Genomic DNA, 17,109 nt, shown 5'->3' on the forward strand with positions numbered 1-17,109 from the left:
TGCATATCCACAGGTCTAATGAGAAGAATTAAAAGTCGAAATGAGTATCAGCTAGGTGACAGAAGTCAATATACTTAACAATATTTTATATGTCCATCAGTGTCCAGTAAGCACATTTCAGTGTGAACCAAATACTACATACAACAGAACAATACAATAATATGTTTTGCAGTAGTCCGTCTGCTCTATACACAGCAAAATTGGACAGTTGAAATTTCATAGTTAAAGGTTAAGGAGTTGATTTTAAGTTGATTTCAACTCCGAAAGTGTAATTTCAACACTTTCAGAGTTAAACTGTGTCTAGTTGTGTGCCTCTGCCTCCACCCCAGTATGGCTGACATGCACAGGTTCTTTTTGATGATGTGCTCGATAATGGCCTCCTGTTTCTCCTGGTTGTTTGAAAAAGTTGTTCACACTCCACACCAGCAGGTGGCAGCAGCTGAATTTAATGAAAATGAACAAGGATGTGAGTGTTTACCTGGTGCTCTCTCTCTCAGCACCTTCCAGTGGTTTGTTCAGCATGAAATTTGCACTCCTATTCTTTTCTCTAGGCCTCATGTGTGGATTAAAGATTTGCTGACTGCATTATAATTTAGTTTTTCACTTTGATTTGTGTTGGGCCCTTTAGTCAAGTTGTAGAAGGGCAGTTTCTAGCTGAAAGCTAAAATCGGAGTCGCTGTTCGTCTTCGGAACCATCAGTGAGAGAGACGGCGCCGTGCATGGCTCGCTTTCCTCTGGCCCCAGCGTGGCATCGCTTCTCGGCCTTTTGGCTAAGATCAAGTGTAGTATCTGTTCTTATCAGTTTAATATCTGATACGTCCCCTACCCGGGGACCATATATTAAATTGCTTTTTGGACCAGGGAGATGGAATAGGGGCTTGCTCCGTCCACTCCACGCATCAACCTGGTATTGCAGTACTTCCAGGAATGGTGCACCCCCTCCTTTTGCTGTAGAAAAATACACGGAGAAGATTTACCGTAGTAGTTTGACATGCGTGGATGCTGCTCTCCTTGAAACACGAAGCACCCAACTCTCATCTTCAGTGACCAGGAAAAATGAGCTTCTGTGTGAAAGGGAGATGTGGCTTCAGGATGAGCTCTGGGGCGTGTGCAAACATATAAATACTTCATAAATAAAATAGAAATTAGGAAATGAACAATAAGCAACCTTTTAGGGAACAAAATGTGTACATTACTGTACAAAGAAGTGTGATATACATGACAGACTATTGTCAATTTGAATCGAACAAAAATTCAAGAGCCAGAAGTCAGCCTTCAGCAGGATTTTGTTCAGATCAATTGTTGACACGTATCAGCCAGCCAATTCAGATAAAATCCCCCGAACCTCAAACTGAAGATCTTTTATAGTCAAGCCTGTCTGTGTGTGTGTGGGTGAAGGTGTGTGTCTAAATTAGGCAACTAATTCTGGCATTGTGTGTGCTTCCACATCTGTTTCCTATCAACTGACTTGTTTTTAAGCACATAGCCAGTTCAACCGAGGACAAGCCTGGTCATTCTGACCTAGCTCCTCAACTCTTGAACTAAGCAAGTAAGGAGAAAACAATGAACAAGGATAGATAAAGGAATTCTGAATCTGACCAGAGACATCGCCATTGAAATACATGATTGACAGCCTCTTTGTGTGGAGATCAGTGGTGTCTGTCTCTTGTCTGTGAGAAGCTCCACACCCAGGCCTCTCCAGTAGTTAGTATTTTTAAGTTTCCAGTCAACGGAGTGTTGACAGAATCTGTAGGTGCAGTAGTAGTCGTAGCTACATCAGAAAACTGAAATTCTTTATAAAAAAAAAATTAAAAAATGTAAAAAATGAAAATGAAATGAAAAAAAATTAAAAAAAATTAAAAAATGTAAAAAATGAGGAACGCTTCACGAATTTGCGTGTCATCCTTGCGCAGGGGCCATGCTAATCTTCTCTGTATCGTTCCAATTTTAGTATATGTGCTACCGAAATAACACATTTGTACCTTCATACAGGTGTGTTTATGTACAGCTTCTCTGTCACCGGAACCTGTAAGTCACGGTGCTCTTAGAATGTGCTTAAAATGTAAATCAGTCTCTTCCCGGAAGCTGATTGGCCCGTCCTTTTTTCTGTGCCAGACAAAGGCGATGCATATCCACAGGTCTAATGAGAAGAATTAAAAGTCGAAATGAGTATCAGCTAGGTGACAGAAGTCAATATACTTAACAATATTTTATATGTCCATCAGTGTCCAGTAAGCACATTTCAGTGTGAACCAAATACTACATACAACAGAACAATACAATAATATGTTTTGCAGTAGTCCGTCTGCTCTATACACAGCAAAATTGGACAGTTGAAATTTCATAGTTAAAGGTTAAGGAGTTGATTTTAAGTTGATTTCAACTCCGAAAGTGTAATTTCAACACTTTCAGAGTTAAACTGTGTCTAGTTGTGTGCCTCTGCCTCCACCCCAGTATGGCTGACATGCACAGGTTCTTTTTGATGATGTGCTCGATAATGGCCTCCTGTTTCTCCTGGTTGTTTGAAAAAGTTGTTCACACTCCACACCAGCAGGTGGCAGCAGCTGAATTTAATGAAAATGAACAAGGATGTGAGTGTTTACCTGGTGCTCTCTCTCTCAGCACCTTCCAGTGGTTTGTTCAGCATGAAATTTGCACTCCTATTCTTTTCTCTAGGCCTCATGTGTGGATTAAAGATTTGCTGACTGCATTATAATTTAGTTTTTCACTTTGATTTGTGTTGGGCCCTTTAGTCAAGTTGTAGAAGGGCAGTTTCTAGCTGAAAGCTAAAATCGGAGTCGCTGTTCGTCTTCGGAACCATCAGTGAGAGAGACGGCGCCGTGCATGGCTCGCTTTCCTCTGGCCCCAGCGTGGCATCGCTTCTCGGCCTTTTGGCTAAGATCAAGTGTAGTATCTGTTCTTATCAGTTTAATATCTGATACGTCCCCTACCCGGGGACCATATATTAAATTGCTTTTTGGACCAGGGAGATGGAATAGGGGCTTGCTCCGTCCACTCCACGCATCAACCTGGTATTGCAGTACTTCCAGGAATGGTGCACCCCCTCCTTTTGCTGTAGAAAAATACACGGAGAAGATTTACCGTAGTAGTTTGACATGCGTGGATGCTGCTCTCCTTGAAACACGAAGCACCCAACTCTCATCTTCAGTGACCAGGAAAAATGAGCTTCTGTGTGAAAGGGAGATGTGGCTTCAGGATGAGCTCTGGGGCGTGTGCAAACATATAAATACTTCATAAATAAAATAGAAATTAGGAAATGAACAATAAGCAACCTTTTAGGGAACAAAATGTGTACATTACTGTACAAAGAAGTGTGATAAACATGACAGACCTGCAAGAAATCTTCACTGTTATGGAACTGTATTGTGTATGAAGCGTAGTTCACACTCCGCACCAGCAGGTGGCAGCAGCAGAAAAGCCAGATGGCTAAGCAAGATTTAGACAAAAAAAGGAAGTGATTGTACTGTGAGGAGAAAACAATTAGCTGTTATATTCCTTCCTCTGAATGTCACATGTATATCAGATAGTCTTCTGTCTTGATATTGTCATACAGCTTTGTTTCACCTGGATTTGCTGGCAGATTTCTTTAGTCTTTTTTTTTGTAAGGATAGAAAGACTTGTAGGGGTAATCAGAATGTTAAAGTATGATGGAAAGTGCAGGGTGTGTGCTCCAAATAAACAGTTAATCTTGAGTGGCATTTGTGCCAAAACCTAGTTACTCTATAATGACAGTCTATGAAGATGCAGCCTGAGCTGTGTGTGTGGTTTTGATGGTTTGTAGATTGTCAGGTACCATTGTTCAGGGGGGCATCTGTGTGAAAGGCTCCCCTGTTTGTGACGTGCCCAACTCATACTTACCTGGCAGGGGAGATACCATGATCAAGAAGGTGGTTCACCCAGGGCGAGGCTCAGCCATTGCACTCTAGGTTGTGCTGACCCCTGCGAATTCCCCAAATGTGGGAATCTCGACTGCATAATTTCTGGTAGTGGGGGACTGCGTTCGCGCTCTCCCCTCATAACGTGTTTAATGAAAATGAACAAGCAGCTCTCTGTGTGCGTGTGTGTTTACCTGGGGCTCTCTCGCAGCACCTTCCAGTGGTTTGTTTAGCATGAAATTTGCACTCCTAGTGGTTTGTTCAGCATGAAATTTGCACTCCTATTCTTTTCTCTAGGCCTCATGTGTGGATTAAAGATTTGCTGACTGCATTATAATTTAGTTTTTCACTTTGATTTGTGTTGGGCCCTTTAGTCAAGTTGTAGAAGGGCAGTTTCTAGCTGAAAGCTAAAATCGGAGTCGCTGTTCGTCTTCGGAACCATCAGTGAGAGAGACGGCGCCGTGCATGGCTCGCTTTCCTCTGGCCCCAGCGTGGCATCGCTTCTCGGCCTTTTGGCTAAGATCAAGTGTAGTATCTGTTCTTATCAGTTTAATATCTGATACGTCCCCTACCCGGGGACCATATATTAAATTGCTTTTTGGACCAGGGAGAAGGAATAGGGGCTTGCTCCGTCCACTCCACGCATCAACCTGGTATTGCAGTACTTCCAGGAATGGTGCACCCACTCCTTTTGCTGTAGAAAAATACACGGAGAAGTTTTACCGTAGTAGTTTGACATGCGTGGATGCTGCTCTCCTTGAAACACGAAGCACCCAACTCTCATCTTCAGTGACCAGGAAAAATGAGCTTCTGTGTGAAAGGGAGATGTGGCTTCAGGATGAGCTCTGGGGCGTGTGCAAACATATAAATACTTAATAAATAAAATAGAAATTAGGAAATGAACAATAAGCAACCTTTTAGGGAACAAAATGTGTACATTACTGTACAAAGAAGTATGATAAACATGTTATGGAACTGTATTGGAACTGTATTGTGTATGAAGCGTAGTTCACACTCCGCACCAGCAGGTGGCAGCAGCAGAAAAGCCAGATGGCTAAGCAAGATTTAGACAAAAAAAAGGAAGTGATTGTACTGTGAGGAGAAAACAATTTGCTGTTATATTCCTTCCTCTGAATGTCACATGTATATCAGATAGTCTTCTGTCTTGATATTGTCATACAGCTTTGTTTCACCTGGATTTGCTGGCAGATTTCTTTAGTCTTTTTTTTGTAAGGATAGAAAGACTTGTAGGGGTAATCAGAATGTTAAAGTATGATGGAAAGTGCAGGGTGTGTGCTCCAAATAAACAGTTAATCTTGACTGGCATTTGTGCCAAAACCTAGTTACTCTATAATGACAGTCTATGAAGATGCAGCCTGAGCTGTGTGTGTGGTTTTGATGGTTTGTAGATTGTCAGGTACCATTGTTCAGGGGGGCATCTGTGTGAAAGGCTCCCCTGTTTGTGACGTGCCCAACTCATACGAATTAGCTTCCGGCGCGGCCTCGCGGTAGCAGCCAGCCAGAGAAGCTCCGCACACCGCGGGTGTATTAAGTTGTTTTTCGTAATTTATTCCTACTCTAAACACTGTACTTCGTACTAAATCAAAGTATAAGCCGTCAGGCACTGCAATAATGCGTCTTTTTCGGGTTTTCTTCGTGGTCTTCATCGCTTTTGGAGCACTTTTATCATGCCGCGTCTCGGCCGTGACGGAAACACGCCAGGGCTCCATTGTTTACACCAGGGATCAGCTGATGAATCTCCAGCACAGCGGGATGTATGGCCAGCGACACGAAATCCCCAAAGAGCTGAGGAGGAAACAACGTGGAAGCAGAGGGGGCAAAAGAAGACAGCTGAGGAAAAGAAGATACAAGCCGTATCTTCCTTCTATCGTCATGGGTAATGTTAGATCACTGGGTAATAAGATGGAAGAGTTAACATCTCTCACAAAGAGTGAGTGTGTGTTTCATGAGGCGTCTGTAATGTGCTTTACAGAGACGTGGCTGCACGCAAACATACCGGACTCTACCGTGAGTTTAGCCGGCTTTCAGTTGGTACGGGCGGACTGGAACTGCACCGAGAGCGGCAGGAAGAAAGGAGGGGGACTTGCGCTCTACGTGAACAACCGGTGGTGCAGCCCTGGACACGTTACGGTAAAGGAGCGTGTGTGCAGCCCGGACATTGAACTGCTAGCGGTGAGTCTACGTCCATATTATTTGCCCAGAGAGTTCTCTCACGCCATTGTACTCGTTGTTTACATTGCTCCCTCGGCTGAGGCGTCGCGGGCTACTGACGTCATCAGCTCTGTGACCGCGAGGCTCCAGACCCAGCACCCTAATGCCTTCATAGCGATCTCTGGCGATTTTAACCATGTTAATCTGAAATCAACTCTGCCCACTTTCAAGCAGTTTGTGGACTGTAAAACAAGAGAAAACAAAACTCTAGATTTACTGTATGCTAATGTTAAAGAGGCATACAGCTCCATAGCTCTCCCTCCCCTGGGCAGATCAGACCATAGCCTAGTCCACCTCAAACCCCAGTATATACCAGCAGTACAGCGGCAGCCGGTGACCACCAAAACTGTACGGAGGTGGACACCGGAAGCCCTGGAGACCCTGCAGGGATGTTTTGAGGTGACTGACTGGGATGTGTTCTGTGACACCCACGGTGAGGATGTAGACACACTCACAGACTGTATCACAGAATATGTTCATTTTTGTACAGATTCTCTAATCCCCACCAGGTCAATACGCTGCTTCCCAAACAATAAACCATGGGTGACAAAGGACATCAAAGCATCACTCAACAGAAAGAAGACAGCCTTCTTGAGTGGAGACAGAGAGGAGATGAGGAGGGCCCAGGCAGAGGTGAAGGAGAAGATTGGAGAGGGCAAGGAGAGCTACAGGAGGAAGCTGGAGAGCCAACTTGCCCCGGAACAACTTGAGGGAGGTATGGAGTGGCATGCGAACCATCACCGGCCACAATAGGATCTCCGACCAGCTGATGGATGGAGATCTGCAGGAGGCCAACCAGCTGAACCTGTTTTTCAACAGGTTTGATAGTCCACTCCCTGACCACCCTCCCCCTCCCCCTCCCTGTGATGCACCATTAACACCTGTCGATAACAACAATGTACCTCCTCCTCCTCCCCCTCCCCCTAACCATACTAACCAGTTTCACCTCCCCATCAATAACATCACCCTGCCCCCCTTACCCCACCTTCCATTAACAACCCCCCACCCTCCCCCATCAGATCTCTCTCTCTGTTGATGAAGATTCTCAGTCATCCAGGTCATCATACGTAGTTTTCTAGAAGACGTTTCAGACAGACAACTGAGCCAGCCGGAAAAAGACGTGTTGGCCAAAGGACTCAACTTTGCCATCTCGCCAGAGCAGATTCCAGTGGTGGACCTCATCACAGCCACAGAGTCAGCCATCAAGAACAACAACCTGACAGACACAGAAGCTGAGCAACTCCGCTTGAAGGTCACAGCCACACTCTCCACTGCTAAAGCACCGCCATCCAACCTCTCCAGTGATGAAAGGAAGGCCCTGATTGCACTACAAAAGGACCGGGACATCACCATCTTATCAGCAGACAAAGGAAGATGCACAGTGGTGCTCAACACACAGGACTACCACGCCAAAGTGACAGAACTCCTCAGTGACACAGCCACATATGAGACACTGAAGAGGGACCCCACCGGAAACTACAAGAAGAAACTAGTCAGCTACCTACAAAAACTGGAGAAGGACCAAATCATCAACCGCAAGCTCTATTTTCGACTGTATCCGGGGGAAGCCACTCCACGCCTATATGGACTCCCCAAGATACACAAGGAAGGAGTCCCCCTCAGACCCATCGTCAGCAGCACAAACTCAGTCACATACAACGTGGCTAAGCACTTGGCTGAACTCCTGACACCACTGGTAGGCGACACACCACATCACATTCACAACTCGCAGGACTTTGTGAACAAGGTGGAGAAGATCCAAATGGACCCAGATGACACCATGGTCTCATTTGATGTCACCTCCTTGTTCACCTGCATCCCTACATCAGAAGCCACAGAGATGGTAAGGACTTGCCTCACACAAGACAGCACACTCAAGGAGAGAACCAACCTAACGCCAGACCACATCTGTGACCTGCTGGACCTCTGCCTGACCACCACTTATTTCCAGTACAATGGGAACTTTTACAGACAGAAGCACGGCTGTGCGATGGGATCACCTGTGTCTCCTATTGTGGCCAACCTCTACATGGAAGAAGTGGAGAGAAGAGCCCTGAGTTCCTATCCTGGAACCACCCCCACCCACTGGTTTAGATATATGGATGACACCTGGGTCAAAATCAAGACTAACGAAGTGGAACGGTTCACAGAACACATCAACGCAGTGGATAATAACATCAAGTTCACTCCCGAGGACACCAAGGACAACAATCTGGCCTTCTTGGACTGCACAGTACATATTGAGGAGGACAGGAGCCTCAATGTGGAAGTGTACAGGAAACCCACACACACGGACCAGTACCTGTTGTTTAATTCACACCACCCACTGGAACACAAACTGGGAGTCATCAGGACCCTGCAACACAGAGCACAAACTGTACCCACCAGCTCAGAGGGGAAGAAGAAGGAGCAACACCACATCAGGAAGGCCCTGCAAACATGTGGCTACCCGAAGTGGGCACTCATCAAAGCCACAAAAACAAGACCCCCCAACAACAAGAAGAAGGACAACACCAGGCGGAGAAAGAACATCTCCATTCCATATGTGTCAGGAGTATCAGAGAAACTCCGCAGGATCTTCAACAACCATGACATCCCGGTCCATTTCAAACCTATGACAACACTGAGACAGAGACTGGTTCACCCGAAGGATAAGATTCCCAGGGAGAAACACAGCAATGTGATATATGCAGTCCAGTGCAGTGAGGAATGCTCTGATCTGTACATTGGAGAAACTAAACAACCACTCCACAGAAGAATGGCTCAGCACAGGAGAGCCACCTCTTCAGGACAAGACTCAGCTGTTCACCTCCACCTCAAAGACAAAGGACACTCCTTTGAGGACAACAACGTTCACATTTTAGACAGGGAGGAAAGGTGGTATGAAAGAGGAGTCAAGGAAGCCATCTATGTTAAGCTGGAAAAACCTTCCCTTAACAGAGGTGGTGGCCTCAGACATCATCTTTCTACCACATACAATGCAGTGATTCCATCCATTCCCAGGAAGTTTACACATACTCACAGTAAGAACAAAGGGCTGTCAACCAGTCCCCCTCCGACAGTTTCATAGTCATTAGCCAGTCGTTAGACACACCTGGCCCAGTCAGCCAGAACATCACAGGTAAGTATGGTAACATTTAGTGCTATTGTTTGTAAGTTTTTTAAAGTTTTACCCAGACCCACCCACTGAGGTCTGTAACCACATATAAACCATGTTTCCCCACCAAACAGTTAGAACTGATGAAGCTGCTTGGATGAGCAGCGAAACGTCTTCTAGAAAACTCTACAAGTCAAGACATGATCTGTTTGTCAGTCATGGCCTCTGGCAGCCATTTTGTTTCTGTTAGAAGGTTTTCAGGCTTACAAAATGGCTGACAGATGTCTGTGGATAATCAGCTGCCTCTTTGTAGTAGTAACATGGATGCTAGTGTGTGGGTTAGCCTATTATTTATATTGATTAGGCTGTTGGCAAACTAGGAGCTGTGCTATGTCAGTGAGTGTGGCTGCTTTCATAGACAAACTGATTGTGGTCTTATACTTTTGTCATCATTAATGAAGCTGTGTGACAGTGTAAAAGCATCAGTGCTGCTGAGATTGTTTAAGTCATTGTGGGGTCTGCCATGTTTGACATGTGATTAGTACGGTGTGTGATTAGAGGTCAGACTTGATGTGTGCTGTGTAAAGTGGATGGAGTCAGGTGTCATCATCTTACCTGCTTTATTTAATGTGTGGATTTGTGCCTTGTATGTGAATAGGTTGTCAGTGTGTTGATCTGAACTTCTGTCAGTCACTGACTCTTCTCTTGGCATCCATTTTGTCTGTGTTAGAAGGTTTTAAGGCTCACAAAATGGCTGAATGACAGTGTCTGGATCATGGCTGTTTCATGCTGTTGTGTAATTAACCCTAATGAAACAGTGTGTTAACAGTGTGTCAGTGTTAATGCAACAGAGAGCCTTCATTTCTGTAAGGCTGTGTGTATCATGTGGTTTATCTCTCACTCAATGAGATTGATGGTGTGTAGATTAGCATGTTAGCACAGTGGAGATCTGATTATGGTGTGAGTGTCTTTGCAGTGTGTTAAGCATCTGTTTGAGCCTGGTGCTGCTGTGTTTTATCATCTTGACAACAGTGGCAGTTCATTCATAATTTTACTGTATGTGAAACAGTGTCAGTGCTGAATATAATATTATGGATACTTATAAATGCATATGATTATTTTGGTGTTATACTGTGGTCACAATTAAGCTGTGACACAGTGTAAAAGCATCTGTATTTTGTAACTGTTTCAAACCTGTCATTTTTTCTGTTGTCTGGTAATTAAACTGTGAGTTTGTGAACTCCTTGTGTGTGAGAGCCTGTTTGGTTTATCTCATTTAAACCTAAACAAAAACTTTATTAATACCCATGGAGTCATTGGGTTGTGTTAGCAGCATATACAAGAACTGACAGTAAACACAATGCATGTGTTGATGATTTTCTGTGTCCTCTTCACAGATACTGTGTGTTGATACCCCAGTATTTTCTGAGCCAGTCATCTACAAAGTGAGTTAACACAGCCACAACTGTTATGTCATATGTTAATTGATACAATGATTCTGTACATGGTTTGTAAACCTTCCAATGTCATAGTACAGTAACAGAAACAGCTTTTTATATTGTTAGAATGGAAATGTAACCGTGCCTTGACAGATTTTTTTTCTTTTTTTTTCTTTCAGCCTTTTTGGAAAACTCTTTGGACATCGACGCTGGATACACCTACAGACACACACACATATTCTATATAAATATCATCTTGCTACACACACACACACATATTCTATATAAATAACACATTGCTACATATACACACACACACACTCTCTTGTCTACTCTTTTTCTCTTTCTTTTTTTTTTTCTTCACAGGACAATGCCGCGGAAGGGGAAGAGGTCCCAGGCCCAAAAGGTGCGCTGGAGGCGGCTGGACCTGGCAGATCCTGGACCACCAGAGGTCGCAGCCAGTGCCTCTCCTGCTGCACAGGTAAATGTTCTTATGTCAGTGTCCCTATTTAAAGTCAAGAAGTGATTAATGCTTCTTCTGCTGTAATGTTGCAGACAAGTCATATGGCAGCATTTGCTTTGATTATATTAAATATTATATTTGATATGGTGTTTATGGCAAAAGTTTTTTTATCAGGTGGTCTTTCAGTAGTCGTAAAGTATGCATAAAATGCTCTGTTCTCAGACGGTCCTGACACCTCCACCACCAACACAGTTGCAGAGAATGGATGCTGCACCCTCCTGCTCCCATTCTCCAACTGCAGATGTATGTATTTTGCATCTTCCACTCAATTACAGTCATGAAATTCTCCTCAGTTTAATAAATCAGTACATTTTGTCTCATTCACTGACTGACGTGAGACAAAATTTACTCCACACTTAAGTTCATAGTTTATTGCATTGTTTCCATCTCAACAGAAATCCAGTCATGGTTTTGGTTATTTACATGTATGCTGTGGAAATATATGGTCAAACTTGGTCAAAATATATGTTTGTCTGCATATATGGTAAAAGTGTATGGTTGTGCATAGATCCAGACCTCTGGCTGAGGTCATAAAGCATTCTGATGTTTAATGGTGTGTTTAGATATTCGAACTGCAAACCCCTAGTTGACCCAGAGATGTAAACACAAGCTTACCAAAGAGATAAGATATACTCAAGGTCGTAACAGGAGGACCTGACACACACTCACATCAAAGTTGTGACTGGAGAGCTTCAATGTCTTTTAGTTTCGTATACGCCCTCCACCTTGTGATTATTGAATATGCATGTTTCACTGAAAAACATTACCTTTTATGCCTTTCTATGTAAATGTAACCACACCTTGTTGTGAGATTAATAAAACGAGCCTAATGCATGGGACAGACAGAATGCAAATGGTCAGCTGCAGGAGCAGATCGAGGGGTCTGTATTGAGCTGTGCATTCTCCCTTTATAAAGGCGAAACTGAAACTGATCAGTACTGGTTTTCATTCAATGTTCTGTGCTTCGGGGACGGAGTCTGGGAATCCGGGGTGACCAGATCAGGTCACAACAATTTGGGGGCTCGTCCGGGATCAAAGGGCAAAAAATCATCCTCAGATCCGTCAATTGAACACAAGGGCCGATTACGAACAGACAGAGGACACGTGCCATGGCAACAATAAGGTAAGCAGACCTTTTATATCTGCATTGACTACTCTAAAATGTAACGTGTCCCGAGTCTTAGTAGTAATCTGTCTGTAAAAGCAAAAAGAACATTGACTGAATGAATTTAACTGTATGTGAATGAATATGACTACAGTGAAATAACCGTATGTGAATGAATTATGACTACAGTAAATGAGTAATGACTACAGCTGTTTAAGAGATAAGTAAATGATGCCTGCAGAGGAATAAGAGAAAAAGGGGTAGCAGAAAATCCTGAGTGTGGCGACTCCACCGGTGCTCTGACGAGGGGCCGGAAAAGCTGGGTTTGAGGCCCGGGGCTTGAGGAACCCTAAATCACTACAAAAAAGAGAGAAAAAGGAACAAGACCAGGCAGAAAACACATGGTATGAATGTTGGACAGACTGGAAACTGAAACAATGACCGCACTAGTTAGGCGGGAGTTGTAGTAAGTCAACAGGCTTCCAAATTACAGATATATAAGATTCTGGTGTCACGGACAGAGGCTAGTCTCGAATCCATTGGACTGAGTACCAGGGACACAGCATGCCATATTTCTCAGTCGGCCAGAATCTAGAAAAGAAAAGGAATTCTGAGACTCATAACTGTGAGTCGTCTGAGATAAAGACGACAAGACCAGAGAGTAGAGAATAGATAATGAAATAACTGTGAGCCGTTCTTACACTGGACGGCAAGACCAGAGAATAAGTCCTGTGAGTTCATGAAGCACCCCTAAAGAGAAACAAAGAGAAGTGAAGATACAGTACTGACACACACACACAGAGCTCGCAGTATAAATGGGTAAAGCATGAGTGTGGAATGTGTATGAATGCCAGAGACGAGGTGAACTGAAGCAGCAGCACTGCTGGAAACCTTAATCGGTGTAAACGTAAAGCAGTGGCCTGTTGAAGTAGGTTCACTCACGGACTGGATTAGTGTTTTGTTGTGCACATACTTTTGTATATATTTCTGATGTGAACATAGTTTCTGAACTTTTCTAACATCATAGTTTTGTTAACTCTTCTGAGCACAGTTTTGCAAATAACACATTATTATTAAGCTTTAGTTTTAATTTTCACGTAATCACTTGACTGAGACTTTGATGACTGACGACATGGACGGAGATTTTAACAGAGACACTGTTGATGATGGGTGGGGTCCGAACAGCCCACTAAAAACAGTAGAAGCTCAACTGATTATTTTAGAGAAAGCGCTGCATCAGGCTTTTGACTCTAAAACCGCATCTGAAGAGATGACTCAGATGAGGGAGGCAGTCATTAATTTGCTGGGAGAAATAGGCCGTGGCATGAAAGATAGAGGTTGTTTACAGAAGGAGTTTTGGAGAAAGGAGGGTGAAGCGAAGGCAGAGAGGGAGAAGGCCAGGAAGAGTGCAGAGCAGTGTGGCTGGTCTAAGAAAGGGAGATTTAAGAGGGAGCAGGAAAAAGCAGAGGAGAAGAGAGCTCAGTGGGCGCGATGGGCTTTGATAGGTCAGGGTGTAACTCACCTCATGACTGAGAAGCCCAAAACACAGGATGCCAAAGCAGAAAAACATAAGGATCCCCCACCGTATACACCACCCCCTCCTACTGCACCACCATCCTCTCACTCATCTGCTGGATTATACCCAGTTTTACAAATAACTCAAGGCACACTGGCCATAACAGACATGCCTGATTCCCCTGAGGCGTGGTCTGATGACAGCTCTCACACGTCCCAAGTGAGTAGTGTGTCTGCTTTACCCTCGGGAGTTAGCACCCGTGAAGGGCCTCCAGAGGCCCCTGTCCTTTCACCTTTCCAGCTGCGAAAGGACAGAGAACTGAGCTGCGACAGAGCACTATGTGTTGCAGCTGAAGCCCCGCTGTCACACAGAACACAGACACCAGACATTGTGAACACGAAGCAGGGAGAAATAGACAAGGTGCAACAGTTGCAGGAGGAATTAAAGGAGTTGCGGGCTGCTATAGCTCAGGACTTACAGTTTTTTCTGATTGCTTAAACACTAACAATGATTCTTATAGCGCAATTTCTAAAACTATTAATAGTTATAGCAAAATCACTCACTGAGTTTGCAAAACTAAAAGCAAAAAAACTGCTTTACACTCAGTTTGCACTTTTGTAACACACAATTTGCAATTGTATAAATATAATCCACTTCACAGCACTGTTTTTGCTGAACTGTAAACACAACTCACTGCTTTACACACAATTTCCAAACCACATCAGGAAGGCCCTGCAAACATGTGGCTACCCGAAGTGGGCACTCATCAAAGCCACAAAAACAAGACCCCCCAACAACAAGAAGAAGGACAACACCAGGCGGAGAAAGAACATCTCCATTCCATATGTGTCAGGAGTATCAGAGAAACTCCGCAGGATCTTCAACAACCATGACATCCCGGTCCATTTCAAACCTATGACAACACTGAGACAGAGACTGGTTCACCCGAAGGATAAGATTCCCAGGGAGAAACACAGCAATGTGATATATGCAGTCCAGTGCAGTGAGGAATGCTCTGATCTGTACATTGGAGAAACTAAACAACCACTCCACAGAAGAATGGCTCAGCACAGGAGAGCCACCTCTTCAGGACAAGACTCAGCTGTTCACCTCCACCTCAAAGACAAAGGACACTCCTTTGAGGACAACAACGTTCACATTTTAGACAGGGAGGAAAGGTGGTATGAAAGAGGAGTCAAGGAAGCCATCTATGTTAAGCTGGAAAAACCTTCCCTTAACAGAGGTGGTGGCCTCAGACATCATCTTTCTACCACATACAATGCAGTGATTCCATCCATTCCCAGGAAGTTTACACATACTCACAGTAAGAACAAAGGGCTGTCAATCAGTCCCCCTCCGGCAGTTTCATAGTCGTTAGCCAGTCGTTAGACACACCTGGCCCAGTCAGCCAGAACATCACAGGCAAGTATGGAAACATTTAGTGCTATTGTTTGTAAGTTTTTTTAAAGTTTTACCCAGACCCACCCACTGAGGTCTGTAACCACATATAAACCATGTTTCCCCACCAAACAGTTAGAACTGATGAAGCTGCTTGGATGAGCAGCGAAACGTCTTCTAGAAAACTCTACAAGTCCAGACGCCTTGCTTCAACCTTCTCTACGTATGATGACCTGGATGACTGAGAATCTTCATCAACAAATTTCCAAATGATCAACACACTCCTAGTAAAACTACACAGCAGGAGGAAGAGGAGGAGGACGAAGACTAGGAGGTGAATTTAGAGGAAGAGGACGAGGAGGGGAAGAGGAAGGAGGAAGAGTAAGAAGAAATAGAATTACTGATGTCATTAGAGCTACAATAGTGGATCATGTGATCAACCACTGAGGGAAGCTGGACAACGGGTTCAGCCTGAGCCGCTACACTGTAGCAAGCATCATAAGGACATATTGATGAGAATGGGTTAGTACAGTTCCCTCACACTAAGTTTTGTAGGTGTACCATACTCTAATGAGAAAAACAACAATACTGTACATGTAAAACTGAAACTGTTACTCCACAGAATTACTAGACATCCAGCATCTGGAAGGAGGCATGCGAGGATATGGACCAGGCATCATGTCAGGCCTGGATACGGCACTCCAGGAGACATGTTCCCCGGTGCCTTGGACTAGAAGACATTGCATGTGATGTTGATGAAATTCTGTGGCCAGACCCAGAGAGACAATGAGACTGATTTTCTCTCTCTCTCTCTCTTTCAGTGAAATTGTATGTTTTCTTGTGTTTGTTTTGATGTGTGTGAATAAACATTCATACTTGAAATTTGAATCCCTGTGTGTTTATAGAACTATTTATGACAAAGGTTTGACCTCACATGGACAGACCTTGTGCACAGAGAAAGCAAAAGCCAGATGTGTTTTCAGTTGATACCATCAGTGTGTAGTTGGCACATTGTGTGCTTAGTAATATGATGGTTTGTGTTAACTGTGTGGTACAAAAATACCATTTTTACAAAGGTTTGAAGAGTTAAGCAAGATGTATTGGCTTTTGCAAGAGATCTACAATGTTTTGCTGATTTGGTGTAAGGTTTTTTTATTTGTGTGTAGAGTTTTGCACAAATAGCCAATAGTTACAGAAATGTGCTTAAGCAATCAGAAAAAACTGTAACACCACACACATATGCACACGCTAACCCCCAATTTGGAGACGCTACACTTCACGTGGGAGGCGTGTGGAAAGATGGATCACAGGAAGGGAGGACAGCTGGAATTCAGATGCAGGTCGAGGGTGTTTGGTCCGCGGAGCAGGGAGACACGTTTGATCTATTACAGAGACAGGCCAAGGCTACTGAGGAGTGGTTGAAAACACATGAAGCTGAACACTTAGCACACAGAGGCAAAACACACCACATGACAACTAGATCTCAAGGACATGATAATACACAGACACTCAACCATCAGTTACCACTGATTCAAACTGAACACCAGATCAAATATCGTCCATTCCCACTAGGTGATGTACAGGCACTAGTGGATAAATTACCTCCAGTGGCCGAAGGTGGAGCAATGTGGCTGAGTCAACTTGACAGTCTGACAGCAGGCCACAGACTCGCTCTAGGTGATTTTCGGGCCGTTATTTCTAGGTGTCTTACAGCTTCAGAAGTGAGGGACATAGAGGAGGACGCCGCCACTACTAGACAGAGAGATGACACACCTTTCACTCAGGTCAGCACTGAAATAGGCAGAGCACTAAGACATAAATATCCTCTGCCTGCTGGAGCCGCCGTTCCCACTTTGAGATGGGACCCCAAACAGAGTCCAAGAGAATATCTTAATCAAAGCAA

General features: G+C 44.1%; 5 non-coding genes across 5 annotated transcripts; 4 read left to right on the forward strand and 1 right to left on the reverse strand.

The window, feature by feature from the left end:
- The first annotated feature begins 750 nt into the window (after positions 1–750).
- On the forward strand, positions 751–941 carry LOC114428180 (U2 spliceosomal RNA). The gene has a single exon (XR_003669548.1). It is a non-coding gene; the product is annotated as a U2 spliceosomal RNA (small nuclear RNA).
- Positions 942–1,868: 927 nt separating this feature from the next.
- LOC114428193 (U6 spliceosomal RNA) lies at positions 1,869–1,974 on the reverse strand. The gene has a single exon (XR_003669559.1). It is a non-coding gene; the product is annotated as a U6 spliceosomal RNA (small nuclear RNA).
- A 901-nt stretch (positions 1,975–2,875) lies between these two features.
- LOC114428181 (U2 spliceosomal RNA) lies at positions 2,876–3,066 on the forward strand. Its single transcript, XR_003669549.1, has one exon. It is a non-coding gene; the product is annotated as a U2 spliceosomal RNA (small nuclear RNA).
- Positions 3,067–3,871: 805 nt separating this feature from the next.
- Positions 3,872–4,036, forward strand: LOC114428169 (U1 spliceosomal RNA). The gene has a single exon (XR_003669537.1). It is a non-coding gene; the product is annotated as a U1 spliceosomal RNA (small nuclear RNA).
- Positions 4,037–4,392: 356 nt separating this feature from the next.
- LOC114428184 (U2 spliceosomal RNA) lies at positions 4,393–4,583 on the forward strand. Its single transcript, XR_003669552.1, has one exon. It is a non-coding gene; the product is annotated as a U2 spliceosomal RNA (small nuclear RNA).
- The last annotated feature ends 12,526 nt before the right edge of the window (positions 4,584–17,109 follow it).

This window comes from Parambassis ranga, chromosome 22 (assembly GCF_900634625.1).
Source record: "Parambassis ranga chromosome 22, fParRan2.1, whole genome shotgun sequence".
Classification (NCBI taxonomy): domain Eukaryota; kingdom Metazoa; phylum Chordata; class Actinopteri; family Ambassidae; genus Parambassis; species Parambassis ranga.